At 38.3% G+C, this 20,676-nt stretch overlaps 1 long non-coding RNA gene across 1 annotated transcript; it reads left to right on the forward strand.

The window, feature by feature from the left end:
* Positions 1-18,843: 18,843 nt before the first annotated feature.
* LOC104227840 (uncharacterized) lies at positions 18,844-20,275 on the forward strand. The gene is made up of 2 exons (XR_711197.2): positions 18,844-19,272; positions 20,032-20,275. It is a non-coding gene; the product is annotated as an uncharacterized lncRNA (long non-coding RNA).
* Positions 20,276-20,676: the final 401 nt, after the last annotated feature.

The following is a 20,676-nucleotide window of genomic DNA, read 5'->3' on the forward strand; positions in this document are numbered from 1 at the left end:
GAGGATCAAAATCCCTGACACAAAATAGACAAATCCCCACAGGGTCTCCCTTTGTAAAAATCCCAGTCTCCCTTGTAAAAATTTCCCAAAGAGTCTGCCCAGCAAATCCCCAACAAGTCTGCCTTGTACAAATCCCCACAGAGTCTCCCCAATAAAAAATCCCCACTGAGTGGGCCTCGTAAAGAATCCCCAAGCAGAATGGGATGAAAGAACCAAAGCCTTACACGAACAAATCATCACAAATCCGGAAATGCGAGTCTGATCAGTTTAAAACGGATCGCATGTGAATCCAATCAATGGCAAAGTTTTTCAACAGGAATTAGTCCAAGACCAAGCAATTGGAACGATCAAGGCCACCGAATCAACCACCTTTTTCAAACTGACAATTTTTCTTTGCTTAGGAAAATTGAGACAGGTGCAATCCAAAGCAACCATGCAAGAAGCAGGTTAGCCCAAAAGAAATGAAGCGCGCAAGCGTCGAAACAGCTTTGCAGCAGGAAAACGACCAAAAGTAAGTTTCCCCGGAATTCTTTCATGCATTTTTTAAATAAATAATAAAAAAATAAAAAAAATAAAAAAATAAAAATAAAAATATAAAAATAAATATATATATATATATATATATATAAAGGAAAACAAAAGAAAAGAAAGAAGACAAGAAAGAAAAATGAAAATCCCCAGAAGAAAAACAAATCAGGGTAACATAGAACTTCATTCCTCAACTATCCCAGTATAAACCACGGATCTCCCTGGCATCACCCAAGGAGCTTTTTCTATCCAAATCCCCGGCATAACCCGAGGACTCTTACCTTTTCCCGGCATAACCCGATGAATCTTTCCGGCATAACCCGATGAATCTCCCGGCATAACCCGATAAATCTTCCCGGCATAACCCGATAAATCTTCCCGGCATGATCCGATGAATCTTCCCGGCATGATCCGATGAATCTTTCCGGCATGACCCGATGAATCTTCCCGGCATGACCCGATGAATCTTCCCGGCATGATTTGATGACTTCCCCGGCATAACCCAAGGACTCTTACCTTTTCCCGGTATAACCCGATGAATCTCCCAGCATAACCCGATAAATCTTCCCGGCATAACCCGATAAATCTTCCCGGCATGATTTGATGACTTCCCCGGCATAACCCGAGGACTCTTACCTTTTCCCAGCATGATCCAATGAATCTTCCCGGCATAACCCGATGACTTCCCCGGCATAACCCGTGGACCTTTTCCGGCATAACCCGATGAATCTTCCCGGCATGATCCGATGAATTCCCCGGCATAACCCAAGGACTCTTACCTTTTCCCGGCATAACCCGATCTTTCCTGCATGACCCGATGAATCTTCCCGGCATAACCCGATGACTTCCTCGGCATAACCCGTGGACCTTTTCCGGCATAACCCGATGAATTTTTCCGGCATAACCCGATGAATCATTCTGGCATAACCCGATGAATCTTTCCGACATAACCCGATGACCTACCGGCATAACCCGAGAACTCTTTCCCTTTTTTCCGGCAAAACCCGACGAATTTTTTTTGGCATTACCCGAACAGTGTCCAGCATAGCCTGGCAATCCTCCCAATTTAGGGCTCCGATCCCTAAGTTGAGCAAGTTTCCATTTAGCCAGCATTAGGGCTCCAACCCTGAACTAAGCATTTTTTCTGTTAGCCGACATTAGGGCTCCAATCCCTGAGTTGCGCTTTGTAGATTAGGGTTTTTTCCAATCCCCTCATCAATGCTGTAAATTTTCATGACAATTAACTCACGAAATTTCCCTAGTGAAACTGGGGCAGAAATTTCGTTCGTTTGTTTTGTTGTCTCAACAGGTCTGACCCTGAGGTGCATGGATCGAGACGACCTACGGGGTGAGTCTCAATCCAGAATAAAGAAAAAACAAAAGAACAAAAGAAAAAAAGAAGATGTTCCCACATATTGGAACAAACAAAGGGCAGGTCGCTCAAAAAATTGGATCAAATTCCCGAGCTCCGCCAATCCCGTTTCATTCAATACTGCAGAAATAAACAAACGCCTACAACTTGCGAGCATCAAGATTCGGATCGAAGTCTACAAGCAGAATTAGCTGAGACCCAAGATCAAGTTGCAAAAGAATTATAGATAGGAATCTTGTAACTAGCGGTTGACAGGCATAAGTAGTTAGTTCAGTTTCAATTTCCTTTGGTTGTAATAAGGAGGTCAGTGAAGCAGTAGTGGCAACAGCAACAGCAGTAACGGCAAGCATTGCAATCCCATAGTAGTCCCAGCTACCAAAATTTCCCAAACTACATTGACCTGATTCCTGTTTAGCCCAGGATATGTAGGAAACCTTTGAAGCAAAGGTTCGGTCAAATATTTTTCAAAAAAAAAATGCTTCACACGGAGTACTCGGATGGGCAAAAATCACTCGCTTTATCTTTGCACGAAAACCCTTCGTGTCTCCGGGCAAAGAGGGGCAGCTGTAAGCACGTGATTTTTGCCCTATATGAGAATTACTCCCAAAAATAAAAAAAATAATAAATAAAATGATTTTTTCTTTGGTGTGCAATTTTGTGATATTTTGAATAATTATTTGTATTTGTCTGTGCATGTTTATTTGCTAAATTAATAAAATACAAAAATATGTCGCATTTTTGCATATAGGATTTAATTCCACAATTGTTAATAATTAGATATGTTTTACAAAAATTTAAAAAAAATTATTACGAAAATAGGCATCGTTTGCATTTTTAGCATTTAATGTTCAAATATACAATTTTATGCTTAGTTATTATTTAATTGTGCATTAATTGATATTGGGAGTTAATTTGCGCTTTTATGACTTAATTTAGTTCTTAATAATAGTTTAAGTATTTTTATAATTTAGTTTTAGAAAATAAAAGAAGAAAAGAGAGCGAAAATATAAAGAAAGTAGGAATTGGGCCTCTTCTTCGATTTCAAGCCACAGGCCCAAAAAATGGCCCAACCTTCCCTATGACCCAGTCCATTTCGAACTGGGTCGACCCAGTCCATAACCCAACACCCCTATTATTGTACAAACAAAATAAAACAAAAAAAAGAAGTAAGAAAACCCTAAAAATGCCTAAAACATCCCCCCCTATTCTCCTTTTTCTTCCTCAAAACTCCAAAGCACAACCATGGCTGCCTTTGACCCTACTCCCTCTCGTCCAAACACCATCAACAAACAGTTCGTCATGACCAAACGACCCCAAGAACCATAGCTACTGTTGTCCGCGTAGCTATCTCTGCGTCGTCACTTCATCTTCTTCGTCTTTCGTCAAGCTCGAGCTTGAGCTCGACATCCATGGCTGCCCAGCTCCACCAAGCAGTCCGCCATTGCCTTCGTCGACCACTCGCTTCCATGGCAGCTGATTCCGCGTCAACTTCTGCTGCTTCATCGTCCAAACCCCACCGGCGCAGCTGCTACTTCATCGATCAAACACCACCGGCGCCGCTGCTTCTCCTGCCTCGTCGTGGCAGCTGGGTATGTCTCCTCCATCGTGCTGCTGCTACCGTTGCTGGTTCGCCGGAGCTGGGTTGTCGTTGTTGCTGCCGGCGCTGCTGCTTCACGATTCCATGCTTCGGCTCTTGCTTCGTCTTCTTCGTTATGTCAAAGTTTCGTTGGTTTCATTTAGAGTTCATTCGATGTTCGTCGTTGGTCATTTACGGTTAGTTGTTCTAAGTTTTATTTTTGTCCATATTTTTTTTGATATTTTCCGAATCCAAACTCGTTAAATGATTCAATTCTTGTCTTGTTCGTTGTTCATCGTTGAAATAATTTTCTGATGTGTTCATGTGTTTGATTGAATTAATTTTCAGATTTCAAAATAGAAGTTTAATTAGTTGTTTTCATGTTTATTTCATGTTTGTATTATTGTTTAAGTGAATATTTGTTAGTTTAATATTAGTTAGATACAAATTGAAGTTTAATTAATTGTTTCTTCAATTTGTTTAATGTATTTTATGTATTTTCCGGAAATTGTTAATATTGTTAAGTTCAAGTTTAAATTCATAATTGTTTCTTCTTAGGTTTTGTTTTGTCATTTGCCTAAAAGAATTTAGTTGTAATAAGGGAAGTATGTTGGTTTTAATCATTTGAATCCGTCGTTTTTATTTTTAGATTTAATTCATGTTCATATTATGTTTGTTGATTTTGAATCCGAAATTTGTATAGTTTGATTTTTTGTTTATCATTTATGATTATCTCTTGAATTTGTCTCATAATCTTGTTTAAGTTTGATATAGGAATTGTTGGTTGTAATTTTGTTATGGTTGATTTTGAGTTCAATATTATTGAATTTAGAAATCTAAATATACTTGTTTGATTGTTGTTGTTGTTTAAATCCGAAAATAGGTTTGTTGTTGCTAAAAATATTGTTCAATCAAATTTTAGTTGTTCTTGGTTGTTCAATTTGTGTTCATATGATTTGTGGTTGAAATCATGTTCATATGATTTGTTGTTGAAATGTTGAAGAAATCATGTTTATGAAATTTGTTGTTTGAACATTGTTAGAAATTAATCATATTGTCTATATTTTGGTTAAGTTTGATTAATTGATGTGTTATAGCTGATGGGTAGTTTGTTAATTCATAGTACTTTCGGGGGTAAAATAGTAATTTGTAATAGGGTCGGAGGGGTAGTTTAGGAATTGTACTTTTTTGTATTTGTTTATATGAATCATGGGGGACAAAATGAAATGGGGTGAATTGTGATATAGTTGTTTAATATAAAGGGGGGACAAGACAAAATTTAGTGGGGAAATCTTGCATTTATTTATGTTAGGCATGAGGAACAAAATATAATGGGGTGGCGTGATATGTTTATTTAATGTAATGGGGATGAGTGGGAAGATAATGGGTTTGGTAGAGAAAATGGGTTGATTTTAATTGATTAAAAGAATTTTATGGGTTGGGGGATATATATAGAGAGGTCTTGAAATTAGATTTTGAAAAAAGACAGATAGAGATAGAGAGAAAAAATTTAAGAGAAAGAAAAATTTCCGAAAAATATTTAAGCTTTCAAAAATAAAATTAAAAACTAAAAAAAATATTCTGCTTTCTTTCATTGTTTGAAATCAGAATTAATTGTTGTTTCATGAAAGCTTGAAACTTTTGTTTTTGGGATTACTACTCCACCGGTCTGTTACTGGGTTGTTACTGTTGCTGGGCAGTTGTTGTTGCTGTATTGTTATTACTGTTGCTGATTCTCATCTTCATTTTCTTTTGCTTCCAATATCAGGTACACAACTGACACGCTGATTATTGTAAACTGAAACAGGAAGCATGAATACGAAAAATGAAGAATTGAAGTTCTAAATTTATTTTGAATTATATTCTTAATTTTATTTGTATATATAAATTATTTAGCTTACAAAAATCGGAATCATGTAGCTATTTAATGTATATATAGTGGAACATCCAACGATAGCTTAACGGATGAACTATCTATATATTGCTTAAAAATAAATAAATGGTGTAGTAACTCCGTCTAAGTTAAAAATCAAACGAATAGACCATTTCGGAACTTGTAAGAAAATTGTTTAGTTAAATAATATTGGTTAATTCCAGCATGTAATTGTTTTAGATTAAAATTAGATTGCCAAGTAAATAAATAAATGGTGTAGTAACTCCGTCTAAGTTAAAAATCAAACGAATAGACCATTTCGGAACTTGTAAGAAAATTGTTTAGTTAAATAATATTGGTTAATTCCAGCACGCATTTTAATAATCTTACCTTCTTAAATTCGGGTGCACATTTATGTGACCCAGATCCAAATCTCAACAGAGTCGGAATGTATTAACAACCACGGGCGCATTGATTGTGACGTGGTTCGAAACGCATTTTCACGACGTTGCAATTCCATAAAAAATAAATAATAATAAAAGTGGTTTTAAACTTAATGAAAGCACATAAAGTAATAACATGTATTAAATCAGATATCTAGCCATTATAACAATTTAAGCGACCATGCTAGAACCACGGGATTCGAGGGTGCCTAACACCTTCCCTCGGGTCAACAGAATTCCTTACTTAGAATTTTTGGTTCGCAGATTTCATTTGGAAAGTCAAATATTTTCCTCGATTTGGGATTCAAGACAAACCGGTGACTTGGGACACCAAAAGCCAAACCTTTCCCAAGTGGCGACTCTGAATTAAATAAATAATCCCATTTCGAATATTGTCACTTAAATTGGAAAAACTCCCTCGCGCATTCAACCCTTCGGGGCGGGCGCGCAAAAAGGTGGTGACAGCAAGAACTGTGGAAGAGTCTTAAATTTTCGTTCAGGGTGTACCACAGGCATTTTAAGGAGACATATAACGTATTGTGTTGATGGTATTTATCCGCAAATTCGTCTTTAAGATATTTCAATAATTTGTGTTATTTTAAAATTATTAGACGTATTTATGCTTCATGTTGTACTTTCTTATTAATTTATTATGCATGGTAATTTAGTTTTACTATTGTTTTGCTATTTTACTTTTTCGTCAAGCACTTTAATAATTAGATTTCTACATATATATTATTTATATAGCCATGATATGGTTTACAAGAAATTGCCTTAAACAAAAAAAATTAAAAAAAAAAAGCCCGGAAATAAAAAAGCCCGTTAGGCCCGCTAAGCCCACGGGCACGGCCCGTTTAGCCCAGGACCATATGGGCTTAGGCCCGTCACGGGCTGGTTCCACCCGTTGAGCCCACGAATCCCGGGACCGCCAGAGCCCAGGCCCGTTTGGCCCATTTAGGCCCGGGCCCGACCCAGAATACAGCATTACCCCCTTACCCAAATCTCTGGTGAAGACTTAGTTTTGGAGTCTCAAGTATTTTGAAAGGAAAAAAATTATTATTTTAGAAAAACGGTGACCTGACACACCGAAATTAAACGTCATGTGGCGACTCTGAATTATTTCCTTTTGAACACAATTTTGTCACTTTTTAATTAAAAACCCTTTCAAGCTTTACAAATATTTTTCTTATATTTTTAAGAGGGTTCAGTGAGGTGAAAAAGGGGGTGTGACATATATATAGGATGTAATAAAATTAAAACTTGAATAGCGAGGGTAATAAAGTTTCCAATAGTGTATATGTACGTGAACATCTCATTAATTTAATAGATTCTACCGTCTATAAATTGTTATACTACTAGTTAAACCATCGTAATTAAAGCCATCCTCACACACATACAGACTGCATTTATTCATTCTGTCACTATCATAGGTATATATGGAGATGACTCTAGAAAAGAATAGGTACAGTTCTTATGAATTTGCAATGGCTAGTGGTGCAAGCCCTTTCAGTTACAAATTAAATTCCGCCTATCAGGTTTTCTTTATTTCTTCCTAGCTTATATGAATTGGATTATGCATTATATATTAGTAATACATGTAAACGAGGCGCATATTCACAAGCTGATAATAACTGGTTAAATGTGTTAAAATTTTGATGTTTTTGTAGAGATGTGTTCTTCATGCTACCATGCTGCTTGTGCATACAGTTATGATGGAAAATCTTCAATTTGAAAGATTTAATATACAACGGTGAATCTTTCAGATTACTGATATGGGTTGTTCAACAGGAACTAACGTACATTTATTTCAGTTAAAAGCATTGTCGAATCTGTAGAACTGAAGCTCCAAAGCATGAAAAATACAAATGAAAGTACTGAAAATTACCTAAAATTCAAGTTTTCTTTAATGATCACTCCTTTAATGATTTCAATACCCTTTTCGCTTCTATCCCAGCTAATAAGTCATATTATGTTGCTGCTGCTGTGGGATCGTTTTATGATCGTGTTTTCCCAGCTGAATCTATTCATATTGTCAACAGCTCTTATGGTCTCCATTTTCTTTCTAGAGTTCCAAGCGAGGTTGAAGACAAACGTTCACTTGCTTGGAACAAATTAAGGGAAAGTTTACTATTCCCATGCTAAGGAAGAAGTAATTAGGGAATATAAAAGACAATATGAGAAAGATATGAACTCGTTCTTGAACGCTTGATCGAGGTAGTCCCTGGAGGGCTAGTGTTTATTACTGTTCCAGCTCGTCCAGATGGAGCCCCTCATTCTCAGGTGATCTACAATATGTTAGCTGACATATTGAGATCATGTTTCGTGGAGTTGGCGACGAAGGTATTGATATTATGCAATCTAACAAGGTTGTTACTTGGTCATGACACAAATTAATTTTATGCGTCATGAGCACTTTAATTTACAAGAAAAATAATTATAATTATGTCCTATTTGACATATATAGATGGCCCAGATTCTACGTATAAGTAGGGTAGCGCGTACATCTATGGTCTCCCACTTGGACTATAATTTTATATATATATATATAAAAGAGGGTGGTTTACTATCTTTTAAATCCTGAATTTGCCTACTTTGAATATCATTTGGCAACACATAGGCATGCTATGGATATTAGATTAATTACATGTTAAAGTCTAACCGTATTAATTACTATCTTAAAGAAGTTTATTGCAGAGGGAGTATGAAGATACGGCTAAACAAACAAATGAAGTTCTTAAATTTTTACCCATAGCTCGATAGGAAGATGTATAGGAGTAGAAGATCAATGCAAGCTGCTTGTCCCGACTTTGGGGCCATATGTCCAATTTCAGGAGTTTTTTGTTTATACATGCACATATTCTTGTTGGTAATAAAATCTGTAATTACCAAAAATAAAAAATAAAAAAAAATACTATCTCTATATGTTGGATTCGGGGGCGGATCCAACTTAATAGGTATGTGTTCCGGTAAACCCAATAGCTTTTGCACATATCCTATATATGTAGTAAAAAATCTACTAAATAATAGATTGTGAACCTAGTTATAACTTATTGTACATTTACTAAGTAAAAATAGCACGGTATAGCCAGTTTTCGGACTGGTCATTTAAAAATAGCCAGCGTTTACGAAGTCAACGAAAAATAGCCACTATTTTGCTGCAACAGAGACCGGTCCAGCATAATATACTGGAGTTCGGTGCACTTGTGTATGAACTCCAGCATATTATGCTGGACCGGTATACTTTACCGACTCTAGTATAATATACTGGAGACTGGAGCACCAGTGCTCCAAACTCCAGTATATTATACTGGACAATTATACTTGCTGGAACTCCAGTATATTATGCTGGAGTTCTAATGTACTTATGCTGGAACTCCATCATATTATGCTGGAGTATGGAGTTCCAGCATACTTATCTTTGAACTCCAGTATAATATGTTGGAGTTCAAGCATACTTATGCTGGAACTCCAGTATAATATACTGACGTATTTTTCGGGTTTTAAACGGTGTTTTCGCTCAGATTTATCTTTACATGAAAAGTGGCTAAATTTCGATTACTTTTGAAACTGGGCTATTTTTGAACGACTAGTTGTAAATCTGACTATTTTTGAATTTCTCCCATTTACTAGAGGTCACTGTAGGAACTCATAAACTTCACATACATATTCGTTAGCTATTTTTAGTTTAAGCAGTCGGGTGAATGACTATTTTGGGTATTTCTTCCATTTTTTCAGGGCGACATTGATGAAGACGAGGGGGATTCATTCAATATACCAGTGTACATAACATCTCCGTCTGAAATAGAAGCAGCTATTGTAAGAAATGGAAGTTTTAGCATTGAAAAACAAGAGATTCTACCAAAGGAAACATCACCAGCCAATGGATGAAGAAAAGTTTGGATCGAAAATCTTGGACAAACTCTTTCAAATTTACACCCATAAACTTGAGGGTGCATATCTTGACTTTATATAAGTGTATTCGCAGCTCTAATTCGTTTTACAGAATATTTAGTGCTGCAATTAATTGGGTATTAATTTATTCTTATTGATACTATGGGTTTGTACTTCTAACTTTAGATGGTAATGTTATAGTTTTAGCATTCTTATTGATGCTCAGTTCATCCAAGATATGAAGCCTCTAGAAACTTTAATTGCATCGTCTCCTTCTTTAATTTTATGCTACTTTCAACAAGACAAATTTGACAAATTATTATTATGGCATACAAGAGAAAATCAATAAAACGGAACTTGATTACACAACTAATTATAACGAATTAAGATGATTCTAATGATGGCGTAAATGACTACGGATATTTGGAATTAAAAAGAATAGAGGACAAAAGAATGAAGAAAATAAAAAGTAGTGTTCGGATCTGAATTCGACTTCCATTTGTGCAACATTCTCAATTAACACAGGTAGAACATAGTAATATGAAGACCAACTGGAGATTGTAGTTACAAGGTAAACACGTAGACTAAGAAAATTGACACACAAAAGAGGTGAGAAGCCAGAAAGAATTTGTGGACTAGAATAAGAAATTCCAAATTTGATTTCGAAGAAAATAAAAATGAAGGCACGAATTGTCCATTTTTCTACTTTACGAAGTCAACTTTTGAAAGACAAAAAATGGTTTCATTTCATTCATTACTTAGTTACGTAGGATTGCGTATAGGTGTTCGTAACACGCAATTGAAGACAATAACGATTCTAGGAAAATCTTTTCGTGTTAAAAATTTATTTACATGTCAAAGAATGGATCTAAGACATACCAGGTGAAGAGAGTCTCGTTTCAAAAATTCTTCGATAGTGCGAAGACTCTATGCGTATCTGTAACGACCGGCCGGTCGTTTTGAGCTCTAGCGCATCGCTCAGCAGTTTGAGGCCATGAGCAACTTCACTTCAGGTATTATGACTTGTACACATGGTCGGAATTGAATTCTAGAAAGTTCGGAGTTGAATTGGAAAGAGAATTCTCACTTCGGAAGCTTTAAGTTGAAAGAATTTGACTAAGATGGGATTTTTTAGTAAACGACCTCGAAATCGGGATTCGAAGGTCCCGCAGGTTCGTATGATGATTTCGAACTTGGGCGTAAGTCCGGATCGGTTTTTGAAAGACTCGAGAATGTTTCGGCACCTATTGTGGAAGTTAGCATTTTTGAAAGAATTATAAAAGTTTGTGTTGAAGTGCATTTCAGTGTTATCAATGTCCACTTGGGATTCTGAGTTTGGGAATAGCTCTGTATGGTAATTCAGGTGGTGGGAGCGCGATCGGAAGTGAATTCGGAGGTCCGTGGTTCATTTTGGAGTCATTTGGCTAAAGATAGAAATTTGAAGGTTTTTGAGGAATTTGACTGGAAGTGGACTTTTTGATATCGGGGTCGGAATCCTATTTTGGAAGTCGAAGTAGGTCCGTAATGTCAAATATCACTTGTCCGCAAAATTTGAGGTCAATCGGACGAGATTTGATAGGTTTCAGCATCGAATGAAGAAGTTTGAAGTTCTAAAGTTCATTAAGTTTGAATCGAGGTGTGATTTAGGATTTTGATGTTGTTTGATGTGATTTGACGCCTCGATCAGGTTCGTGTTATGTTATGGGACTGAGTTGTGTGATTGGACGGGTTCCCAATGGCCTCAGGTGAGTTTCGGACGTGTGGGAGGAGTTGAAAGCACACCAGATTTTCTGGTGTTCTTGGCAGCACTTGCAGGTCTCGAAAATGCGAGAAATTGTTCGCATTTACAAACCTCGCATTTGCGAGAAAGGCCTTGCATTTGCGATGCAGCCTGACCTGAGGCAGAGTTCGCATTTGCGATGTTTTGGTCGCATTTGCAAAGTTTTTATCGCATTTGCGACCTCAGCAGAGTCCGCATTTGCAACTCATTAGTTGCATTTGCAACCTTGGCAGAGGAGGCCCATGTTCGCATTTGAAATAGTTTTGTCGCATTTGCGAACCAGGTGTCGCAAATGCGACATCTGAGGCCTGTGCACAACTATTAATTTCGAGACTTAGACCATTTAGCTCATTTCCTTTCATCTCTTGGGCGATTTTGGAAGCTTTTGGAAGAGGTTTTTCACCTAGCACTTTGAGGTAAGTAATTTCTACATAACGTGAGTTTAAATACATAGATTATGGGTAGATTAACATGTAAAATTAGGAAAAATCAAAGGTTTAGGTAAGAACCTAGGGTTTTGACAAAAATGAGATTTAACCAAAAAATTTATTATAGAATTTAGTAGGAATCATATATTCTTGATCCTTAGGTTATAGGTAACAACTTTCTTCAAAAATTTTCGAAATTCGGGCATGTGGGCCCGGGGATAAATTTTAGGAACCTTGCATTTAAGGTTAGGGAATTAGTTTAATAATTAGAATATGAACTCTTGAGCATGTATTGACTAGTTCTTTAATTGGGATATATCCTTCGGAGCGAGATGAGTCTCCTTTATAACCTTGTAAGAGGGAATTGTCCCCATAGGTGAATTAATTAGATTTATGCTTCTATTTGTGGGGGCTACGTATGCACGAGGTGACGAGAGTCCGTACGTAGCTACTATTATGCTTAAGTCCGGGTAGTCTAGGACCCAACATCATGCTTTACTTGCAATATTTGAAATCTTGTTGTCAATTTAAAAATTCTTAAAACATGTCGAACGTGTAGATGAATTTCTAAAGGTCTAATCATCGTTTCTTGATTTTTAAAAGAGAAATTGTCTTTTCTTGGATAGTTGCTCCTCGATGAATTCTTGTTTCACTGTTTGAATGTGTTTATATATTGTGGAACGGGTCGAACATCTCGGTAGATTAAATAGATGCATCTATGGTTTGCGCCATTCGACCCTCTGGCAGTGTACAGTGTAAATATTGTTGGATCGGGCCATACAACCTCGGTATGATTTGCGCATGCTTGTATTGCTTGCCTTGAGATTTATAGGTGTTGATATTTATTTCTCCCTAGTCTGAGATAAATGTATAAATGATGAAAAAATGAATTTGGAAAATTTCCTATAAACGGAAGAACTGTTTACTTGCTTCATGCTATTGAGTTACAAGAATTTTTATAAAATTCTCGATTTATTATATTGTTGATATATCATTATTGGACCATTAGTAAGTGTCGAAGTCGACCTCTCGTCTCTACTTTTTCGAGATTAGACGAGATACTTACTGAGTACACGTTGTTTTTGTACTCATGCTACACTTGCTGTGCATTTTTATTGCACATGCACATGTATCTCTAGTGGCCTAGTGGGCATAGCAGCATGGTTGATACGGAGACTTAGGTGAGTTGCATTCCTCGAGGCGACCCGCAGCGAGCATAGTCTCTTTCAGTGTATTGTATTTACTTTCTGTTCAAATTGTATTCCGGACAGTTATTGTACTTTATTCGATTTCCTAGTGGTTGCTCATGTACTTGTAACACCGGGTTCTGGGATGATTATGGGATAATTTAACATTAAGTTTGTTAAAGACTTCATGTTTATTTATGTGAATTTCATTAATTATTGTTTAATGTATAAAGAAATGATTTCAATAATTACTAAAATGGAAATTTAATTAACTTCTTGGTGTTGGCTTGCCTGACAGTGTGTCCGGCACCATCACAACTCTTAGTAGATTTTGGGTTGTGACAATATGGTATCAGAGCACAAGATTCCCTTAAGTCTCACGAGTCATGAGCGAGTCTAGTAGAGTCTTGCAGATCGGTACGGAGACGTCTGTACTTATCTTCGAGAGGCTTCAGGGCTGTTAAGAGCACTTCCCTTCTTGATTCCTCATCGTGCGGTTTAATTCCTTCGAGGCTTACGCCCTTGTTTCCTTCCTACTCTATCTTATGTGACACGAAGCGCTTATTGTAAATCAAGAATTGTAATGGTGCTACAGATGTGGTGCGAGATGTTTCTCCTGGCATGGTTGGTTGGGCTATTGTCGTCACCTTTGCGAAAGGATATTCTATCATTTTAGCTCGGTAGCTGCACTTCTGAGAGCGTGAGGCTATGCGCGTTTTGCTATAATTGTTCATGATTGGTTATCGCATGGTATTGACGTGATGATAAGATACTTGCCTATGTGTTGGGGCAGTGAATGACTTGGAAGGGGGTTTTCTCAGTCCATAATTCAGAGAGTCGGTGTTGTATTTCCGGTGAAGAAAGGTCAATCAGACTATAAATGACCAGGTTTGGGTTGTGTTTACCGTGAAAATGGTAATAATAATTAAATTTGATTTAGTGGTTCTAAAAATAGGTGATCTATTTTTATGCTAGTTGTTAGGCAGTTGACGTTATGTGAAAGACTTAGAAACGAGATAAGAGCTTAAAAACAAGATGTTAACCAAGCCGAATCGCTAACAATCGAGGCCTCGAACTTGCCTCTTCGAGGGTGTCACGACCCAAACTGGAGGGCCACGACTAGCACCCGACCATACTTGCCGAGCACCAACGTACATTTCATCTAACCTTCATTATTATCTTTTAGGGCTGACGAGATCAATATAAATGGTAGACCTGGATCATGGACAACCAGCAATAAAATATGACGGCATGAACATACATAGCAGGGGATGACCAGACAATCAAGAAACTACATATAAGGTATGAGCTACCACGCTACCATGAAAGACTATATAACAAAAACCAGCCGACAAGGCATACCAAACTATACATGAGTCGACACTTGTCTATGAGCCTCTAAATGAACATAAGTGCTGCAACATAGCCGGAACAGGGCCCCGACATACCCATAATGTCTATAACAAAAATGCATACCAAGACCAAGGCAAGTCCGGAGAAGGGATCTCGCCAATCACCGCTGAACTGGACAGCCTACTGTGGTGGGGGAGCTGCACCTGCCTGTCTATCAGGACCTGCAGCACGACATGCAGCGTCCACAAATAAAAGGACGTCAGTACGAATAAAGTACTGAGTATGTAAGGCAGGGAACCATAAATACGATCAGTAATGTAAGCAAGGATAGAGAATATACAACCTGTAACATCTTAGTACCTCTGAGGGCTACTGACATGAAATGCATGATACATATGTATAAATACATAAACCTTTAAAACATTTGCCTCTGTGGGCACCTTTAAAGCATTCGCCTCTGTGGGCATCATCATCATCATATCGTACCCGGCCATAATAGGCTCGGTAGAATCGTACCCGGCCACGTGGAGCTCGGTAAAACCCAACTGATCAGTGGTTGCACAATAGGTGTCGTACCCGGCCAACTATAGCGTGGCTCGGTAGAGTAAAATAGATACATATATATAATGCATGCTCGACTCATGGAATCACATTCTAAACCTTTCGGAGTGACGTAAGGTCGGTATCCTCTGTACACGTTATTAGGACTAACTCTTCACTATGAACGGCCATGACTAGCACCCGACCATACTTGCCGAGCACCAACGTACATTTCATCTAACCTTCATTATTATCTTTTAGGGCTGACGAGATCAATATAAATGGTAGACCTGGATCATGGACAACCAGCAATAAAATATGACGGCATGAACATACATAGCAGGGGATGACCAGACAATCAAAAAACTACATATAAGGTATGAGCTACCACGCTACCATGAAAGACTATATAACAAAAACCAGCCGACAAGGCATACCAAACTATACATGTATCGACACTTGTCTATGAGCCTCTAAATGAACATAAGTGCTGCAACATAGCTGGAACAGGGCCCCGACATACCCATAATGTCTATAACAAAAATGCAAATCAAGACCAAGGCAAGTCCAGAGAAGGGATCTCACCAATCACCACTGAACTGGACAGCCTACTGTGGTGGGGGAGCTGCACCTGCCTGTCTATCAGGACCTGCAGCACGACATGCAGCGTCCACAAATAAAAGGACGTCAGTACGAATAAAGTACTAAGTATGTAAGGCAGGGAACCATAAATACGATCAGTAATGTATGCAAGGATAGAGAATATACATCCTGTGCTTCCAGTACCAGGAGGCGAGCAATAATTTGATCCCGTTCGGCCAACAGTTTATCCCGTCTAATGTGAGTTTTTCTTTATCAAGTATAAACTTCTAAATGCCCTCACAGTCATAGAAGTTAGCCTGGAAAGCAAAAGTTCAAATAAAAAGTCTTGCCATAGCGAAGCTAGAAGAAATAGTAAAGGGAACAAGTATTATATCATTGCCACGTTGTGCATGACATTGTTTATCATACACTCCCCTGAGAGAGAGTGTATTTTATTCTTATCTTTATCTGAACCAGAGGCTTCAGGTAATTAGCGGGTTCCACCGGCCGATAGCAGATGGCACTCGGTGGAAACCGAGAGAGAAACGCTCATCCTCCTCTGGGGATCTGCAGAATGGGGCGAATAGTTATGCCCCAAATTCCCATGGACTGGGGACTAGGGACTAGGGAGGAGGGACATCCTCCTCTCGAGTGTCTGCGGCCGGTTGAGATGATGTAGCAGTTGCTGGTGGAAAAGGCATGGCTAGCGAAGAAGGAGATGAAGCTGATGGCATTGTGGGTTGAGAAGCAGCTGCAACAAAAGCAGTGCTAGTTATTGGTTGCTCATCAACCGAAGACAAAAGAGGCCAAGTACCCAGCCTCACAGTATCGGGAGCAGCGACTAGGGTCTGAAAGCGTGAGTTGACATCTTTCACTATTTCATACTCTCCTAGAGCGTCTGGATGTCGTCGTCGGTTGGTGTTATTAACTCAACTGATTGAGCATTCTATTGAGCTGATGAAGGTCATCGTCTCCTTTGTAGGGAAGCCCCTTAATCACTGGCTTCCCCATCATCATTGATCACCACAGCGGCTGCGACTAACTCGGGCGCAACATTCTTTTCCCTTTTATTTTTACCCTCGGAGGTTGAGGAACATTGCCTTTTTGGTTTCTTGTTCTCCGGCTGGGTACTTTGAGAGGAAGCACCTGCATTGGAAGCAGATCCGATGGAACCCGTTTGGGTAAAAGCCTCATGTAGCAACATTGTTGCGTCTGTGGGATAAACCAAAACGTCCTACTCGGGGATAGTAACAGAGCCCTGCGCAAGGCCTGAATTCAACAGAAAGAGAAGTAAGCCAATTTTCTTATACGCGAGGTAGAAACAAGATTAGATCAAGAATCAACTTACCATGATTTTTGGCCTTCCACCCGTATTTAAGGGCTAGTTCTTTCCACCGGCGGGTCTCAGGCGTGGTAATACCCAGAGTCTTCTGGATCTATTGGTCTAAGCCATCAACCCTTGGAGGTATCCACCGATATGCTGAAAAAGTGAGAAGAGAAAGATTAGTAACAGTAAGGAACAACCTTTGATCAAGGAAAAAATAGACACTTGACTTACGTGTATGAGTCCATGACTCGGGTAAAGCTGGAGTTGTGGCCGGGATGATGTCCCTGGTGGCAATACAACGAACAGCTCCATCCAGCCGCAATTATTGTCATCATCTAGCTGGTAAGCAAAGCATGGTGACCATGTTTGCTTAAATGTATCACTCCCTAGTGAAAGATTTTAGGGGAGTAAAGATTCATCATGGGGGCCAAGGAGAGGTCTTCCCTTGTCTCCTAGCATAGTCGTCGCAGAAAATCTACCGCCCGCCACACAGATAGGCTTACCTATGCCAAGCAGACTTGATATCGGTAGCAAAACTCCAAAATTACAGGGTCAAGTCCCCTGCTCAATGAGAATGGACCCAAGGTGAAAGGATACATGTAAATGTATGTAAAAACCTCTTAGGGAAAGTTACTCGCTCCGCCAAATCGGGAGCGATGATGTTGAAATCATGGAAACCATAATCTTCCTTCACGACAGGAATGCTGGAAGGACAGATGGAAGAATGGTACATGCCAACAGCCCACGTGCGAGAGTTAGCAGAAGGAAACTTTTCCTTAAAATCTTTAGTTAGCCTTCTGAGGATAATGGTGCTCACTGTTGGAGGAGCAGCATCATCGGCACTTTCTTTGTTTTTTGAAAAGCTGGAGTTCCTGAAAGAGGATGCCATGGTTAGTAAATGGAAGTGAAAGTTCTTTGAAGAAGAAGATTAAAGTGAAGTGAAAGATAGGAAGAGTTGGATGCAAAGAAGTTAAGATCAAAGTTTTGAAAAACTGTGAAGTGTAAAAGAAGAATGAGGGGGCTTATGAGTAAAGAAATAGACATCTACAATTGTGGCCATAATTTCCTCGAAAACCGGCAAAAGTATTGCTAAATCGTGGAGTGACGCGTGTTCGGGGCATTAAATACGTGAAGGAATACGTCTAATCAAGTGTCAGAAACTTTTTAGATGAGAACATTTTCCGCCAAGAAAGGTATCTTCACCAACTTCCCGATGACACAAAGATGTGCCGCCGAAAACGCAGGGGGACTATCTGTATAGTGTAAAAACGGTTAAGACTAAATACTCGTATAACAGAGCGACACGTAGAATCGGAGACAGATGGAAACCAAGACCGGGGGCAGCAACTCCGGTTGGCACCGGTAAGCCCCTGAGGAGAATATTGTTAATAAAGACAAACAAATGCATGCCACGCGGTGACATTCAATAAAGGATATTCTGTAGTATTAAATACGCAGTCTGTTATACAGAATTTTGGCATCCATAGCTTGCTGTTACGCATTTTTCAATAGCCCCCATAATTGTCATTTAAGAGGGGCTTGATCCTAGGACTTTGTGTAAATGCCTAATTTTTGCCTTATATATATATATATATATATATATATATATATATATATATATAATATGTATGTGTGTGTGTGTGTGTGTGTTTGTTCTTATTTGTGTATGTATAGGTTTTAAGAGTTGAGTAATGGTTTGATAAATGGGGTGGGGTTTGGGCTAGTGTAATTTAATTAAAATTGTGCCAAAATTGGCCCAAAATTTGAGCCCAAAGAGCCCAAACCCGGTCCAAAAGGGGGCTGCCAAGAAGAGCTTAAAACGACGTAGTTTTGTCTTGAAACTACGTCGTTTTGGTTAAGTGACAAGATTCAATCTCATCCACCCATCTTGATTTAATCCAACGGTCCTAGTTTGATCTTCATCCTAGGTATTTAAAGCCTAAAATCCCCAAAAATTTGCCCCATTTCCCCATTATTTCCTCTCTCTTCTTTCCCTCTCATCACTCTCTCTTCTCTCTCCCTCCAAGCCACTACCGCCGCCCCACCGCCGCCGCCGGCGGACCACCTCCAAACACCTCCAAATTCACACCATGTAATCTCCACAACTTCCTCTTTTCATATCTCCAAACCAAATCCTTCAAAAATCCCTCAAACTCCTTGAATCTTAGATCTAGGAAACTTTCCAGTCACTTTTTTGCCCAAATTATTGAAGCTCCAACCACTACCACCCCACAATACTTACATCAATGGATAGAGCTCCACAAGACCTAGCTATTGATGCCAATTTCACCCTGAAAATCCGGCGACCAAAATCCGGCCAAATTCCGGTGACCTCCTCGAACACCCTCTTTTGGCATACCAACATTTTTTCGGCCACTTGAATTATAAAATGGTAAAATCCTATTCTTTTTCATGGCTGATTTTTTATATTTATTTTTATTTTTCAGATTTTATTTTGTCTATTATTAATTATTTTAGCATTAGTTTTTGAAGTTTGAAATGTTAAATTTTCTGTTTTTGCACTTGTTGAAGTAGTAAAATAGTTTTGTATTGATAAAAGTGTGGTAGTGAAAAATACTTAAGAGTATATGGTACTTGTTGAGTTGTTTATTTGCTGCTGAAGACTCTTTGAGTACAACACTCAAAAGTCAAATTGTTTGGTAAGAAAATGTAGATCTTTGGATAGTGTTTGAATAAAAGTCTGTCTTTGAATAGTGGAGAGCAGATTTGTTTGAAATACTTGACAAGATTTGAACCAAAAAGTCTGGCCTTTTGAATTTAAGAGCAGATTTTGTAGAAAAATCTTTTAAAAAGATTGATTTTTAATTTTTTGAAATAGCTGGTTGTTTTGATAGAGGGGACTCCATCACACTTACTTCCAAAGGGGCATTTTTTATAATTGCTTTGTCACACAAAAAAAAAATCAACAGTTGAACACATGAAAAGTAAGCTAAAATGGTGAGCTTTGGGAGTGAATCTTAGAGTGCAAACTTTTAGAAAAGTATAAGTCCTCTTTAGAGTTCGTTTCTGGGTTCCCTCTCTAAGTTTTCGGGTTGTTTTAACACGGATTTGCTGCTGGTTTTGCTGTTGTTTTGCTATTGTTTTTATGCTGCTTTAGTTGTTGAACTACTGTTTATTCTTTTGCTACCAGGTAATCCTTTAAGACTCGTAATGTACGTATTTTCAGCAATGGGAACAACTTGAACATGCTGCACCATTTAAATGTGTTTGATGTGATGAATAGTTTGACAACAAAAGAGCTTGTATGTTATTGTTATGTATCAAGCATGTGATAATGTGAATATAGTCCTTCATAATACTTGAATATTGAGTTGTAAGTTTTTGAATGTGATATGTAAGTCGTTTATGGATTTTTTAAGCATGTTTTCAAGCTATTATATCCGAGTAACAATGCTAAGTATGCCATGAATGACTTTAGGTGTATGACACATAGCATGAGTTCGTTTTAGTTGCTGAAATTTCACTGCCAACATATGCTTCTAGGAATGCTGTGATAATATCTTTGTGAATCTGGCCATTTTGCTGGATTTGCAAAAATGGCTATTTTTGTAAAGTGGGCGTTTATACAATTGTGACTATGTAGTTAATGGTCATGAACTCAAACTAAGTAAAGAGCTAAGATTGTATCAACTTTGGGCCTTATTGAATCAAAGATAAAAGTTGGCTCATTTACCTTTAAACAACAAAATGACCCCTTTTCTTCTATATAACATTGGACCAATTGAAATTCAATTCTTGGCCCATTTTAATAATAAATTCCAGCAACCCAAAAGCT

The sequence above is a fragment of the Nicotiana sylvestris genome, chromosome 9 (genome assembly GCF_000393655.2).
Source record: "Nicotiana sylvestris chromosome 9, ASM39365v2, whole genome shotgun sequence".
Classification (NCBI taxonomy): Eukaryota; Viridiplantae; Streptophyta; class Magnoliopsida; order Solanales; family Solanaceae; genus Nicotiana; species Nicotiana sylvestris.